Below are 17,573 nucleotides of genomic sequence, written 5' to 3'. Positions count from 1 at the left end.
GTACAGGACACAGTATTCAAGAATTCTACTAACTGATAAATATTAGTAAAGCCTACCTAAATATTTCAACATGGAATTTAGAGTATACTGATGGAGATTGGAGAAGGAAATGGCAACCCACTCCAGTGTTCTTGCCTGGAGAATCCCAGGGACGGGGGAGCCTGGTGGGCTGCGTCTATGGGGTCGCATAGAGTCGGATACGACTGAAGCGACTTAGCAGCAGTAGCAGCAGCAGATGAAGATTTTATATGTTTTGAAATTTACGTTTTCTTGGAGCAGTTGCCCCAGAAATAAAACATATGAGAAAAATCCAGAGGAAGATGCAGGGTGGTCAGAGAGTAGTTGGCTTTCCATTTTGGGATCCGCAAGAAATGGGCATTAATAGTCTCTTGCACACTGTGTTTATGCTGAAGAAATGAAGAAATACTTAGCATAAAAATTGTCTGGATTAAGGCAGATATAGGTCTTCCCTTAGGCTGCACTTGGCAGAACTGTTTTGAGTGGACTTGGAGGCCCCAAATTCTAAGGCGATTAAGCCAGTGGAAATAGGCCTGATAGAACTGGTTATCTCTTTGTCCACAGTATGACAAGTCTTATTCACAGTAAATCAGTTTCTGATGATGTTTATTTTTTCCAGCTTTACTTTAAATTGATTCAAGTAACAAAGTGATAATCATGGGCATGAGCTGAGAGATCTTCATATCCAGGAAGGAAAATGCAAAACTTAGCCACAGCTGATGTTCGGCTTGGGGATTTAGGGAAAATCTGTGACATGTTACTTCTGAGGATGACTTGCAACCCAACACAGCCAGCATCTGTGTGATCACACTTGAATGCAAACACCTGTAACATTTATAAAGCGTCTTTACACCAGTTTCTCCTGATATAGAAACTATTTGAAATCAAGAGAACTCATACGTTCCTCACCTTTCCTAAATCTTCTTTAAGGGGATGAGGGGAGGAAAGGGAATTGTTGACTCTACCATCTGCTTTTGTTTCTGCTCAATGGCCTGACCTCTTCCCTTCTTCCTAATAAACAAAGGAGGATTGTATTGACCAATTCATTTTCAAAGAGAGTTAAAGTGGGGCTTCCCCAGTGGCTTAGTGGTAAAGAATCTGCCTGCAATGCAGGAGCCAGGGGTTTGATTCCTGGGTCAGGAAGGTCCTCTGTAGGAGGGAAGGACAACCCACTCTAGTATTCTTACTTGGAGAATCCCATGGACAGAGAAACCTAGCAGGCTACAGTACACAAGGTCCCAAAGAGTCGGACATGACTGAAGCTACTGGGCACAGGGCAGTATATAATTTGAGTCTCTCACCCACCCTTTTTCCTGAGAGGAACCTGAAAGCAATATTCACATAAAACATATTCACTCAGGAAATAGACGGTAGTATTGCTTTATTTACTGATCTTTACCAGGTTAGTAGGGTTCTTGACTACTATGTCTCATACTGGTTGCTTTTTTCTCACTTTCCTTCTTCCCTATTTCCCTTTTTTGTTTCAATATTTTATATTTTATAATGCTTAAGGTCTGTTTACTTTTATATATGTTGTCTTAAAGTCTTTGGAGAAAAGCTAATCCAAAAATTAAAATGCTTACAGAAGTAGTCACAGAGGCTAAGAAATAACTTGCTCAAATATTATTGTTTCTTTTGACTAATGTCTTCCTTTCAATGATAATGACATTTTGACAGTCAAGGTCTTTTATTGTAAGTACCTAAGAGAAAAGTCCATATTGTTAAATTTTATTTCTTTTTGATTGCATGAGAAAAACAATAGCTTTTCTTTTTCATTACTTTTCTAGTTTAATATATAAACCATTTACCTCAGGGAGCCTGTATGATGAAAAATAATCACTTATTAAAGACCCATTTCAAATTCTAATTCCTGTATGTTTCAATAACAATACATCATATTCTTGAATTTTCTCATTTATTACTTACTATAAAATCTTAATCAAGAAAACAGTTGTACAGAGAAGTTGTATCATTAGCTCATTTTAAAATGCAATTTTATTTTGAAAACTTTTGATAATTAATTGAGCAAGCTCCCGGAGTTGTTGACGGACAAGGAAGCCTGGCATGCTGCAGTCGGTGGGGTCGCAAAGAGTTGGACACAATTGAGCAATTGGACTGAACTGAATTGATAATTAAAACAGCAAATGGCCTCATCTGCTTAGCTAACTGTATCTCATTTTTCTAAATTTTATTCTTCTATTCTATATTTTTATTTTACCAAAGCAAACTCCCAAAAGCCAACAAACTTCATATTACGATCCTTGCCTATAAAGAGAGAAACTATGTTAGTACAAGTAGGAATATATGTGAAGAGTGGCCACTGTATTACTGAAAGAACCAGTCATGTATCACTGACTTCCTTCTAGTTACAATTTACCTCCTTCAAAAAGTGATGATTTATTTACTTCTAGAAATAGAAAAAGAGAAATACCCAAAGGCAGTACTAGAGTAAATCATCTTTATTGACTTCATTTCTAATGACAAATAAATTGTATTTAAAAGTGAATTTTTTTCAGCATGGCATAAAGTAGAAAGTCTGGCAATGTTGGAATAAATTCATCTTAAATACAATTAAAAAGAAAGTGTAAATAGAAAGATATTATTCAGGTTAACACCCAGGGCTGAGGTTAGGTGGTGATGTAGGAGAACAAGTTAGCATCAAGAGAAACACTCCAGGTGCTATCTGTGGCTTTGGTTCTATTTAATAGATGAGTGCACATTTATAAAATTATTTAATTCCTCTGAGCCTCTAGCTTTGTAACTCTTTTCATAGTTGTTTTGGGATAAATACTTATTTTTTTTTAAATAAAAATAAAAGCCTTTAAAAGAATAACAAAAATTAAATTATACATAGAAATGACTAATATATTTATATTATGATAACATTCTCTTTTTCTTTGTACTTTTATAAGTAAAATTGAAATTTTAATACTGTAGTTAAGTTAGAAAGTAATTTTCTGAGAACAATTGACCAGCTCATATCAATATGTTGCTTTATCAACTGTCTTTCTGGAATTTTCCTTTACAAAATTGAATTCCATTACAGCTCTCCAATATTGCTACTCTATTATCATAGTCTTCATTAATGCATAATTACCCTTACTCCTTCTCCATATTTCTTTTGCTGAAGACTAATGTAAAATTGCAGTTCATTAATTATGCCATTATAAAAATCCTTGTTAATTTGTTACTTCCTGCATGTATCTATGAGCCTCCCCTTTCTTGATTCTCTTCCCTGATCTAGCTATGTTTATTTCTATTGATTGCCTTAATCTTTTTATGTTATAACTTTTTATGCAACTGAAGTCAATTTATATTTAAAAGACCAGGGCGTAGCTATACCTGAGTAGATCATAAAAAGCTTGTATGCTGTAGGTGTTTAGATCCGAAATAATCATATTAAATAGCTTTAATAACATTCTAAAGGAGATTTAAGGACTGAGGGGAGTCAAACAGTAGATTTCAGGATATAACATGTACCTAAAATTCATATTGAAACTGAAGTAACATATTGACAAAACAGTAGAGAGGAAAATCAACAAGAGAGGGGAAAAATCCAACTGTCAATAAACTGCCCATTCAGAGTCACAAAGATCTTTTAGGTGGAATACTGGCCAGATTGTTACCTTTCAGCCATGTTATCTTACTGTTGTTGTTCTTATTGCTGTTTTGCCCATAGTCTTTGTATTTGGCTCTACTTTTATGCGTGTACCAGAAATGAAGTGAAAGCCCTGCCTAGAGAATTAATGAATTAAGGAATGATCAGACATATTATGGTCTTTCTGAAATACTTTAAGTTATTTTATAGATATTAACTGTTCTATTTTAGGAAAAGAAATGTATCATGAAGACTTTTTGATTGATTATTTGTTTGTTTTCACCATACTTTGCCAGTGTGCTATCTTGACTTTTGGTGAGTCCCAGGAGATGGAAAACGATGCTTTGACACTTCTCCCTGACATTTTTGTGAGTTTCTTGGCAAACTTCCTCTCCCAAGCCTTCTGCCCTTCCTACCAACCCCTTGCCAATGACCCTACCAGACACCTCTAGGTTTGGGGGCAACTTTGAAGGTTTTCAGATAAATATTTGCTTGCTTTCTATACCAACTTACTTTTTCCCTGCTTCACTTCACCGATAAAATAGGTTTTTTTTTTTCCTCTGAAAATACAATAAAAGTCAAATGTGTCTACTACTGTAAATTCTGTGTTATGACTCCATCTAAATGAGTTATGGCAACTAGTTCTTTCATGTAAGCCTAAAGCAAATCTTCTCATTGAGTAGCCATCTTATGATTTGTTTATGTTTACATCTTCATCTGGGAAGTATCTTCCAGGATCTCAAAAATCCTTGTAAATGGCTGTCATCCATAGATGCATTTTCTACTACATTTTACTGTCAAAACTAAGCTTTTGTTAGCCTCTTTTCTGACCAGCCTTTAGTGAGTGAAATCACAGTTCATAACATTTATGCTTTGAACTAGCTTCTGAAGACTACGGAGGTAGGGAAGAGAAAGTATTTTGTTTTTATTATTATTGTAAATAATAACCAATATTTGCATAACACTGTATAGTTTTAAATGTGCTAGCACATGAATTACCACATTAAATGAGACAAATGAGGAAATTCAGAGTTAATAATTTCAGCTCCTGAATGAGATAGTTTCATTTTTCCTTCTCATTACCAGTCTTGAGGAGCATGTCTATTAAGTTCATGTTTATTATCTGTGAGGATTCCAAATGCAGCTGGAATGGAGTATTGAAGGGAGGAAGAGTGACAGCACTGTCAAGCTGTGTGATTAGGAAACAGAAAATGATTTTGGCAATAATGTAAGTCATGAGAAATTATAGGACAGCAATAGATACAGTGAAGCAAGAAGCTAGAAAAAAGAAAAAACTAAACTTTATAAAGCAGGTAAAAAGCATTAGAGTATTAGAATAATAAATTAAGATTTTAATATCCTTTTAGAATTTACTTGATATAAAAACATGTATTCAAAACATATACATACAGTTATCAAGATTTAATTTCAGCTGCTAATGGAAAGATATATGATGGAAGAAATCAGTCAACCAATATCAGCTAAAATTAATTTGATGCCTTGGAAATATAAAGCTTATAATTATATATCTTCCCCCAAATTCTCTAATTTGAAATATTTATTCCCTGGTGACTCAGCTGGTAAAGAATCTGCCTGCAATGCAGGAGACCAGGGTTTAATCCCTGGGTTGGGAGGATCCCCTGGAGAAGGGAACGGCTACCCACTCCAGTATTCTGGCCTGGAGAATTCCATGGACTCTATAGTCCATGGGTTTGCAAAGAGTCAGACATGACTGAGCAACTTTCACTTTCACTTTAATCTCACCAAGCAATTACTAATATTTATTTTATTCCAACACCAATAACTGAAATATAAATCTCTATGTAACCAGAAAACATGACATGTTCTTTAAATCTTTCTACAGCACCCACAGCCCTCCAACCCTCCAACCTCCCAACCCCAAATATCAAAGAATACAAGATGAAGACCTTGGAATTCTTTAGATACACTCTTAAAATATTCAGAGTCTGCCGAATTTAAGAGTAGGAACCAAAGTGAACGCATAAGTAAGAAAAGTAAGGATTTATGGTTAGTGTTTGGTTTAGGGGGAGAGGGCTCTGAGTGAGGCAGAGAAGAAAGGGAAGGAACACTGAAGAAAAAAGGAGGGGGGAAAAGGAAGAATGATATAGAAAGAGAGAAAGATGGAAGGAGAACCAGAGCAACAGCAGAACGACAGCAAAAGAGTTAACAAGAAAGTCAAACAGAATGGTGGGAGGCTTGATAAAGGATAGAAATGGTATGGACCTAACAGAAACAGAAGATATTAAGAAGAGGTAGCAAGAATACACAAAAGAACTGTACAAAAAAGATCTTCACGACCCAGATAATCATGATGGTGTGATCACTCACCTAGAGCCAGACATCCTGGAATGTGAAGTCAAGTGGGCCTTAGAAAGCATCACTAGGAACAAAGCTAGTGAAGGTGATGGAATTCCAGTTGAGCTATTTCAAATTCTTAAAGATAATGCTGTGAAAGTGCTGCACTCAATATGCCAGCAAATTTGGAAAACTCAGCAGTGGCCGCAGGACTGGAAAAGGTCAGTTTTCATTCCAATCCCAAAGAAAGGCAATGCCAAAGAATGCTCAAACTACCACACAACTGCACTCATCTCACACACTAGTAAAGTAATGCTCAAAATTCTCCAAGCCAGGCTTCAGCAATATGTGAACTGTGAACTTCCAGATGTTCAAGCTGGTTTTAGAAAAGGCAGAGGAACCAGAGATCAAATTGCCAACATCCGCTGGATCATCAGAAAAGCAAGAGAGTTCCAGAAAAACATCTATTTCTGCTTTATTGACTATGCCAAAGCCTTTGACTGTGTGGATCACAACAAACTGTGGAAAATTCTAAAAGAGATGGGAATACCAGACCACCTGACCTGCCTCCTGAGAAACCTATATGCAGGTCAGAAAGCAACAGTTAGACCTGGACATGGAACAAAAGACTGGTTCCAAATAGGAAAAGGAGTACGTCAAGGCTGTATATTGTCACCCTGCTTATTTAACTTATATGCAGAGAACATCATGAGAAACGCTGGACTGGAAGAAACACAAGCTGAAATCAAGATTACCAGGAAAAATATCAATAACCTCAGATATGCAGATGACACCACCCTTATGGCAGAAAGTGAAGAGGAACTAAAAAGCCTCTTGATGAAAGTGAAAGAGGAGAGTGAAAAAGTTGGCTTAAAGCTCAATATTCAGAAAACGAAGATCATGGCATCTGGTCCCACCACTTCATGGGAAATAGATGGGGAAACAGTGGAAACAGTGTCAGACTTTATTTTTGGGGGCTCGAAAATCACTGCAGATGGTGATTGATGCCATGAAATTAAAAGACACTTACTCCTTGGAAGGAAAGTTATGACCAACCTAGATAGCATATTCAAAAGCAGAGACATTGCTTTGCCAACAAAGGTCTGTCTACTCAAGGCTATGGTTTTTCCAGTGGTCATGTACGGATGTGAGTTGGACTGTGAAGAAAGCTGAGCACCAAAGAATTGATGCTTTTGAACTGTGGTGCTAGAGAAGACTCTTGAGAGTCCCTTGGAATGTAAGGAGATCCAACCAGTCCATTCTAAAGGAGATCAGTCCTGGATGTTCATTGGAAGGACTGATGCTAAAGCTGAAACTCCAATACTTTGGCCACCTCATGCGAAGATTTGACTCATTGGAAAAGACCCTGATGCTGGGAGGGATTGGGGGCAGGAGCAGAAGGGGATGACACAGAATCAGATGGCTGGATGGCATCACCAACTCGATGGACATGAGTTTGAGTGAACTCTGGGAGTTGGTGATGGACAGGGAGGCCTGGTGTGCTGCGATTCATGGGGTCTCAAAGAGTCGGACATGACTGAGTGACTGAACTGAACTGAACTGAAAGCATGAGTTTTGGAAATACCTGTAGAAATTTTAAGAAATTATATTTAATATTCAATTTCATTTGTACTGCAATAATGTAATACAAAATTTTCAAGCTCCACATCTTTTGTGATCTCTTATTCACAGAAAGGATTTCTGTGAGCTAACTGTGGTTTACTGCTACTGCTACTGCTAAGTCGCTTCAGTCGTGTCTGACTCTGTGCGACCCCATAGACAGAAGCCAACAGGCTCCCCTGTCCCTGGGATTCTCCAGGCAAGAACACTGGAGTGGGTTGCCATTTCCTTCTCCAATGCATGAAAATGAAAAGTGAAAGAGAAGTCGCTCAGTCGTGTCCAACTCTTAGCCACCCCATCAACTACAGCCTACCAGGCTTCTCCATCCATGAGATTTTCCAAGCAAGAGTACTGGAGCGGGGTGCCATATGTTTGAGTCTGTAAATTGGAAACAAAGGAATAGCTAGACATGGATAGATGTGTATATTTTAAATGATGAATTTTGAATACTAGTAAAACATGAGGAACATCAAATGAAAAATTGAAGAAGTAACTAAGTTAAACATTAAAAATATATATATAATATAATGCTTCCCTGGTGCTGGCTCCCTATGGGAAAGCCAGCATTAAATTTTGGGTTTGATTAAGAAAGGAAAACCAGACACCACTATGGCATAAGCCTGGCCATTAAACACTAGATAGATTGGCTGATAAATCAGTTTTACAATATTTAGAATGTTCAATAATGTCACCAGAATGTCTCTGCCTCCCCTGAGGCCAGCAGTTGTGGCTGTGGATGTGTGTCTGCTTTAAGCTGAGGCAAGTGGGGCTGTATAAGCTCTCATAGTTACCTTTGCACCCAACTTTCACTATCAGTGATCTAGTTCAGCATCTTCTATTAATCCATACATGCAACTCTTTTCTTCCATATGGGACACTGGTAAAAAGTGGTAAATTCTACCTGGTAGTCTTTAAATTCTATACAACTGCATTTTGAATGAAAAATTTGAGAAAAGCCAAATAGATCATAAAATGACAAAATATGTTCCACTTTGACAGCTTGAAGTAGAGAGAGAATAAAGAGAAGTTACCAGGATAAAAACTACTTTGTTTATCTGTAATTCAAACACCATTAATAGTCAGATATCTTTTATTTTTGCCTTCTTGAACTGCCACTAGATTTCCATCCAGCAAAAGTATTATGTACCTACTATAACCTTTTTGTTTCATTCATACATCTGGGAAGAATTACTTCTGAATTACTTTTATTCTAGATTTTAAAGCAAACAAACAAAAAACCATTTTATTCTGATTATTATTTACTTCTAATTGTATTCTGTATTGAGTAGAGATTTTATCTGTATTTTATGATAGAGAGAACACCCCCTTGCTAGCTAGTTTGAATATAAGAGGATTTATTCCTTACTATGATACGGCTTACGGAATTTGGGGGAATGCTAAAGAAATTGAGTTATGGCTGAACTTTGAGGTTTGAGTCCTAAAGTCATAGCTTCCAGGAAAGTGTCCTAAAGCTATGCAGTAGAACTGGATAGTTCAGGAATCTACTAGCTTGAAAATGGTGGGAATCTGTGGAGTCAGGAAGTTGACTAGTAAATTTGGAAGCTATTGCTGCAGTTTCTGACTTCAAAATATATCACTATTACTATAATGTATATGACTAAAATAGATGCTTCTTGCTTAGTTCCTCTTCATAGATGTCTTTTTCCTGATTCCAGGTCAAGAGGATCCAATGATTGGTGGAATTTAAATCACACAGCGAAACTTCAGGAACTCTGGTAAATGGTTGCCTGTACTTTCCGGCCTCTGCATCCTTACAAGTGAAAGGAATATGGTTTTTGTGTGAGCCAATTCATGGTACCAGCCACATATTTTTCTTGGTTTTGGCCTCAGGGAGTTAACATAGTAATATATTCTATTAATTAAAGTATCTAGAATAACCAGTACTTATGAATAAAACAGAATAAAATTTGAAAATCCTTACTAGTATTAGGGAAGAATAGCATGTAAATGTTAATAACATAGATTTATAGTTCTCAGTTTGTGCTGTACATCCTCTACAGGGACATTTGGAAATGTGTGGAAACATTGTTGGTTATCACAATGACCAGGGAATGCTATGGGCAATATATGGACAAGAACCAGAAGTAGTACATTGGACTTCAGTAAAATTTGACACAGTGAAGAATTATCCTAACTTACATACCAATAGCCTCTCTCTTCGGAAACACTGGCATAAGTAATCTTCAAATTTCAGTAACCCATTTTTTGGCTGCGCAGGTTTTTGTTGCTGTTTGCAGGCTTTCCCTAGTTGCGGCAAGCAGGGATTACTCTCTAGATGTGGTGTGTGGGTTTCTCGTGGTGCCTTCTCTTGCTGTGAAGCAACAACTCTAGGCATACAGGCTTCAGTAGTTGTAGTCCATGGGCTCAGAAATTGCAGTTCCAGGGCTCTAGAGCACAGGCTGAATAGTTGTGTCACTGTGGATTAGCTGCTCAAAGGCATGTGGGATCTTCCCCGACCAGGGACAGAACCAGTGTCTCCTGCATTGGTAGATGGGTTTCTTAACCTACTTTAACCCACCAAGTCCCTGGTCCCTACTTTAACCAGGGACCTCAATAATCTACTTTGTCATCAGAAAAATTTGCTGATTTGAACTTTTCTACTCTCCTATGGAAGAGAATAAGACATTCATACCTAGATGAGATGAATATTTCCTATGTATATAAATAGGTTTAAGAAGGATCATGAATAAAATAAATTAATATCTTATGAACAGAAGAAATCACTTGACTTTAGTAAATGGTGGTCCTCAAAGGATATTCATCTAACTAGCAGCACAGCATCACCTGGGAGCTTATTTTAGAAATAAACATCTCTGGTTCCAGACCTACTGAATCAGAAACACTGGGATTGGGGCCCAGCAATTCCTATATTAACAAGCCCTCTAGGTGGTTCTTGTATACTTAAAACTTTGACAACTGCTGGAATTAAAGCATCAAGGAGTGAATGCTTTAAGAATTTGATGTATTTAGAGAATCTGAGTTTCATCTGCTATGAGTATGTTCAAAGGAAAGAAATATTTTATATTAAATTGGCCTGCATTGGGGAAATCTTTAATTGCTCTAATAGCAATTCCTCCTAGGCATGGTATTCAAGAACATATGGAGGAGAATAGATGTGAGACATGATCCACACCAGGGAACTACACCAGAGAAACTTATGAATGTAGAGGTGTATTAGTTTTCTATGGATTTATAAAAAAATAACCATAAGCTTAAGGTCACAGCTTAATTATTTCACAACTTCTATAGATCAAAGTTCTCACATGGCTCTTCGTGGGCTAAAATCAAGAAGTTCACAAGAGTAGCATTTCTTACTGCATGTTCTGCAGAGGAATCCACTTCCAGGTTCATTCATGTTGTTGGCCAAATTCAGTTCCTGGAGGTTGCTCCTAGAAGCCCCTATATAGTTCATACAAACAGCCACCTATACCAGATCCTTCTCTGACTTTACCTGTTGCTGCTCCTATTCTGCCTTCCTCGTTTCACTGTATCTGTTTACTCCAGCCAGAGAATGTTGCTGCTTTTAAGGGATCATGTGGCTAGACTGGGCCCACCTGGATAATCTAAATTACTCTCCTTATTTTAAGGTCCATAGCCTCAATGACATCTGCAAACTCCTCCTTTTCTATGTAACATCATATATTCACAGGTTCCAGGGATTAGAACAGGGGCAACTTTGGAGAATCATGATTCAGCCTGCTGTGTAGAGGAATTAATTCATTCTTGCCTCTAGCTACAGTATTAACTATGCCAGGCTCTGGAGTATAAAAAAGAATGAACGCTATATTCTCTATTTCAAGAATTTTACAGTCTAGACTGTGTCAAATCAGATGAGGGAATCAGAGAGCTATCTTATTTATGAGACAATTCACCTGGAATAGTGATTCTGAAATATACTATAATATACTATATAATACTATAATAATTAATAATAACAAGAGTCTCAGCAGAATTTCAGTGGCAGGTATTTCCATTTAGAAAGTCTATCCATTTGTCAAGGTCCCAGGTAGGGGACTTGGTAACACCTCACTCTCCAGACCTGGTGAGAAGCAGGAAACAGGAGTTCTCAATCATTAGACCTAAACAGAGTTCCAGTCCCTCAAAGCGAGGGAGGCATCATGAGTGAAATTAGTGAAAACTTAGAAATAGAGACCAAAGTGGAAATGCAGCAGTAGAACTCAACCTTATCATTGTAAAAAGGAAGAGGACACTAGGATTTGGGAGAACTATGCACATACACAAGCATTTTCCTTGGTTGTTCTGGGTATTGTGTCTGATTGGTACTAAAGAGAATTAAGGAAGCAGTTCAGGAGAACAGTGGTCATTACTGGGGTATGTTTAGGACCAACAGAAGCTTGTATGCAAACACCTGCTCGGGGTTCTGAAGCAGAGGACTGGTCCTGGAGATTCTGTCAGGAGGCCTTGAACTCAAAGAAATTCACCGTCTTTGACTACTTTCTACGTGCGTTTGGCAATCCTCTGTCAAATTGGAAACTTTTCTTTGTATTTTAGACAAAAGGTGTAAAGATGGGTAAAACAATAGGCCAAGTGTTAATGGCAGCTGAGAATTTAAGGTGTGGGACATGAAAGATGTCTTTGAAAACAGATTCATGTCTCATGGGTCAACAGCCCTTTGCTGAATTCAGCTTTTTAAAATGATTGTGGGCTTGAATATTTTATACTAGCTTATCTTCCATCTTTCTTTCCTCCCTTTTTTCCCATTTTAGTATGGATTGTATTAGTATCTTTTACAATAATCCATTAGAAAATTATGAGAGTGGGAATCTTTAAATGTTTTCAGTTTTTAGTGACTAGAACAGGGGGTGATATTAGTACACGCCAAGCCCAGATACCTTACTTTCTGCTCTACTCAGCACATTTTGCTTCCTAGATAGAGCACATTTCTCCTCCAGAAATGGGGCATTTTGTATGAAAACAAAGAAAAATTAAATGATTTCCAAAATTGTATTTTTCAGTGAGAAAATAACAGCTAGAATATCACTATGTAATTCCTAGTCTCCCAGTGTTTCTCATTAAAGTGAAAAGCAAAGGAAAGAGATTAAAGATTTATCCTATGTATATAGGCAAATCTTTCCTACTGATGTAAAGTGAGAGAAAAAAGAGAGCCAAAGTAGGTCTTTTGGGAGAGCGTATGATTCAGGAAACACTTAGCACCCCGAAAGCTTCTGAGAAGTAAAGATAAAAGAGAGAAGTTGATAGGGGAGAGCAAATAGTTGTGAGTGTGGGAAGGAATTGCCCTCGAGATTTTTAAGTCACATTTCTAAGTTGTGAGACTTTTTTTTTAATTGAACGAGCTTGACTTTTAAACAGCCATTGGCATGTATGTATGTTGATTATTGCTATTTCAAATTTGTATTAGAAATCCCACCAGAGACGCAGTCTGTTGCTTTTAACAATCTAACCTGACTCAGGTAACAGAAAGTCAATCCTCAATAGGACATTATTCAATCCTGGAGCTAAAGCTCAGGACCTTTGGGGATCATATCTCACTTCTCATTGTGTCCTGGCTGCCGCACATTAAGAAAGAATAGTGATAGCTGGCAGTTTTAATGCTACATTCAGTTGTATGTGTTCACATTACGGTTTTATTGCCAATTGGATTCTAAATCTTTATAATATTATTTGGGGGGCACAAGATCATGGAGAATAAGGACAGAGGTTTGTGTTGGATTTTTGGCTCACTCCGAGAGGTGACCTTCCATAAATTAGTTACCTTTCCCTTCAATCAGCATGAACTGCAATCTGTTGACTTGTGTCAAAGCTAACTGCAGGTGGTTTCCACCTGAGACATAGGATCCATATAATTTGTTGTTTTCCTGTGAATCTTACTTGAATTAACTTTTGCCTCATCAACCACAGAGAAGAGAAATTTCTTAAAAAACTTTTTAGAAAGCACTTATGTTAAAAAGCATATATTGTTATGGAAATATTAATAATGATAATTAACTATTGGGATAGAGATTGAGGGACTAAAGATAGCCCACTCCAGGCAAAACTGAGCAAGTTCTTTTAACTGTGCTAATATTATACAGAAAATATAACCGAAGATATGTTTTATTCAATAGCCTCACTGACATAATTCTCTTGAGTCTTCTCATTTGAAATTGCCTCTGCTAATTGCTTCAGCTTTTTCCAACAAATATATTACAGAGCCAAGAAAGCCCATTGTTTGAACCACTGATGCTTGGGGCAGGTGGGCCACAGCTACAGGAGACATAAAAATCACAGCTGGAATGCTTCTCTTCTTTGTCTCATTCTAAATATTTTATCTTAAAATATAGTACTCAATTCTGGAAATATGACCATACTAATTCTTTAGGGAAGCTGTCCAATATTCCTAATTTTTCTACACTTTTAAATGAAAACTGAAAAGTTACATTACAGTCCTGCTATTACTAATAATTACTATGTCTTCTACAATATAATTACGAGAATTCTATCTTTGTTTTAAATTTGTTGAATTTCATTTAGTTGATCTCCAGTCACATAAAGTCTACCATTTTATAAACCAGAATATAATAATGTTGGAAAGTAAAGCTATAGATTACCACGTATTGTCTCCAATATAGCAAATCCATATGTGAACAGAATTTATTCTGAACCTGAGAGAAACAAACATGGGTCAACATAAGACAAGCTCATTTAATAAAACTGCATAACGTTGCTACTTTTTGATTTATAAGAAAATTACATATTGAAACACTAAATTAAATGAACACTAAATGAACACTAAATTCCATTAAGTAATAATATAATTTATAATAATCTTGCCAAATACACTTGACCAGATGCCTATTCAGAATTCTAATATTTTCTTAGAAATTAAGGCAAAGAATCTAAAGACACAAGTTGATTTTATTTAGTTTTCAGACAAGAAAAAGATTATAATTTATGGGAAAGTTCTTTCTCTTGGCATTTGCCTGTTTTCCTCTTTATTACCAATTGATCTCTTTTCTTCCATGGGCTATTTTTCACTGCTCTATTTTCCCTACTTCTTTAACAAGAAAAGACTCTTGGAAAGCATAATTAACATCTTCAAGTGTATACGAAAGTCTTAACTTCCTGCTAGATAATAAAGTCATTCTAGTTCAAAATTCTATTAAAAAATGTTGTTATATTTATTTCCAGTCACTTTAAAAGCTAGGATAAAAAGGTCTTAAGATCTTGTTAAGGAGTGTTGCTGCTAGTAATCCATGGAGTAGATACTTAATTTAGAAATATTGTTTTAAAAATGTAAAAAAAAATTTGGTTATTTTAAAATACTAATGACGTCCCTTTACATGGTACAGCTGATACAAGTTTGTGAATTTCCTCTTTAGTAAATCTCAGTACCTTTTCTATCAGGCAGGAAACATATATATCTAGCATCACCTGACATTGCATTGTTATTGATGAGAGGTATTAATTGCTTGCAAATAGAATCATCCTTCATTATAAAAGGCAAAGATCCATTTCTCAATCCCTCTCTCTTTCTCTAAATGACACATGTCATTTGCTAAAACAATTTCCTTGGACTATATCACTATTATGGGATGGATGTTTATGCCTTTCAAAATTTAATGTTGAAGCCACCTGTGGTGGTTTTTGGAGATGGTCTTTGGGGAGGTAATTAGGGTTAAATCAGGTCATGAGGCTGTGGCACCCATGATGGGATTAGTGCCCTTATGAGAAGAGACACTAGAGGGCTTATTCTCTCTCTCTCTCTCTCTCTCTCTCTCTCTCTCTCTCTCTCTCTGTCCATCTCTCTATGCCACTTGAGAACACAAGAAGACCGAAGTCTGTTAACTAGCAAGAGAGCTCTTACAGAACTTGACCATGCTGACACCCTGATCTTGGACTTTCAGCATTCAAAACTGTGGGAAATACATGGTTTTTTGTTAATCAGACACACAGTCTAAGATATTTTGGGCTGTAATAGCAGTTCAAAAGGACTAAGACACAGTTCAAGCTAACCCAATCATAGTATTCATTTTTTCATTCCACATAGATTTAATAAGAACATATTCAATCTCAGCAGCTTTCTTGACCATATCTCCCCTGTGAAAGGCATATTTACAACCATAATTCAATGACTCGGTGCTTTTACTCTTCTGTATATTTACTTAGCATTAATGTTTTAGCAGGTGACAGTGGTACCTTGCAAACACTGCAAACATTTTAATACTATAACACCCAACAAGATGCAGACTTGCATATGTATTTTGAAAGGTGGAAAAGGCTAAATTTCTAGAGATTTGTGATAAATTCTAGAGCTAAAAAATTGTTTCTTATTTCTAGACAATAAAAGATTTTATGTAAAACTACATTTTTAAAAACTGTGCCTGTATCCTTTTCACTGGTATTATAAAACTTCATTACATTGCAAGCAAATTGACTATAGTACTCATTACAAACTGAAATAATAAATAGAAACAATGAAAAGAATGTTTCCTCATAAGGATAATTTATTTGTGTCTAGAAAATTTATTATACTTTCATGGATTGCTATTCTTGACTTGAGCAACATTTACCTCCCCATAGCTGAAACAAGCTTACAATTTTTTAATCAGAGGAAACTAACAATTTTACAATTTCAACTAGATTATAATATATAGTCTTATTTTTTTTGCCACAAAGCCCTGACTTCTAAACTATTACATCTGTCACTAGCATGATCAAGTAGGGCAAAAACTTAAGAATGTTCTTATGTGCAACCCTATACGCATCTTTTAGAACATTCCAATAAAACTCATGTTATCATCCATGAGAAATTTAACTAGGCTAATTGACTACATGGAACAAATTAGTGTGAACCTCATTTATTTAATATAGTCATGAAAAATTGAAAATGTCTGTTTTGATGATCTGACATAGAAAGACACAAAAGTCCTACTAGAGAATTTTTAACGGGACATATAACCAGTTGATGTTTTAATTAATATTTAGTCTGTATATTATATATATACACTTATGTATATATGTACATTAAAATAAAATGTTGGCTAATAGCAAATACTATAAAAAATATCAGCTTATTAATTAAAATCCAATTTAAATAATTTAATTCTAAACTATATGTATATTTGATCTATTGATTTTTATGAAGCCTATGTTTAATATAAGTTTCTCAATAATCTAATCATAGTTATTATTGTCTTTAATAATCCCATGATATAATAAATACAGAAATAAAATTATCATTATTATTTTGCCCTTAATTAGTAGCAAAATTACAGTAAAATTTTACTAATTTGCACTAGTGAAAGAGGAATAACAGTAAACTGATGGAATTTTGAATCACAAAAAATATTATAAAGAATTATGGTTTTATTGTGCTCACATAGATATAAAAATAGGTTAACAAAATGATATCTAATGTCCAAAGAAGCACTAACAACAGATAAAAGGGAATGATTTATACACTTTCTCATTTATCATGACTTATTAATTATTAATAACATCTTTAGATTTTGTTCTGTTAAACAGTTTAGATGTGCTCCTTGGAAACACTATTACCAAGGCTTAACATTCTTTTTTAAAGCTAGCTGTATTGCCAGAGGTTAGAAATAAGCTCTGGAAGAATAAAAATAGATTCTTTACATTCCATTGTCAAAATCAGCCCCTTCTGACAGCATAGAAGAGAACATATTATTCCAACTTCCTAGGAATAAAAGAAATTTTCTGGTAACTGAAATCAGGAGTGTACAAGACATATATTTGAAAGCTATAATTCAGGTAATATGTGCAATTTCTGTTCGAGTTCTAGGAAAGTTATTGTGGTTAATTTACATATTGCCTCAAATATACAAATGACATCTGACTTACCTATGAAAAATATTTTTTCATCTTTCTTTAGAAATTTGAGATTGATACAAGGAGGCCTGTTAGCACTGCCTACTACATATTTTCTCCCCAAAGCTGGGTGAGAGATAAATTCACTCAATTACTATTTTGAGAATAATTAAATATAAACTTACTAGGTGTCAAGAACTGAGCCAGG

General features: G+C 35.8%; 1 long non-coding RNA gene across 1 annotated transcript in view; it reads left to right on the top strand.

Moving 5' to 3' along the window:
• LOC132345486 (uncharacterized) overlaps positions 1-15,869 on the top strand; it is a 31,617-nt gene extending 15,748 nt beyond the window's left edge. The window contains exons 2-3 of the long non-coding RNA XR_009494838.1: positions 3,913-3,984; positions 9,229-15,869. This is a non-coding gene — a long non-coding RNA (uncharacterized lncRNA). The remainder of the gene's footprint in view (positions 1-3,912; positions 3,985-9,228) is intronic.
• The last annotated feature ends 1,704 nt before the right edge of the window (positions 15,870-17,573 follow it).

This window comes from Bos taurus, chromosome 6 (genome assembly GCF_002263795.3).
Source record: "Bos taurus isolate L1 Dominette 01449 registration number 42190680 breed Hereford chromosome 6, ARS-UCD2.0, whole genome shotgun sequence".
Classification (NCBI taxonomy): Eukaryota; Metazoa; Chordata; class Mammalia; order Artiodactyla; family Bovidae; genus Bos; species Bos taurus.
The sequence above is the reverse complement of the archived record's forward strand: the minus strand, read 5'-3'. Positions and strand labels throughout refer to the sequence as shown.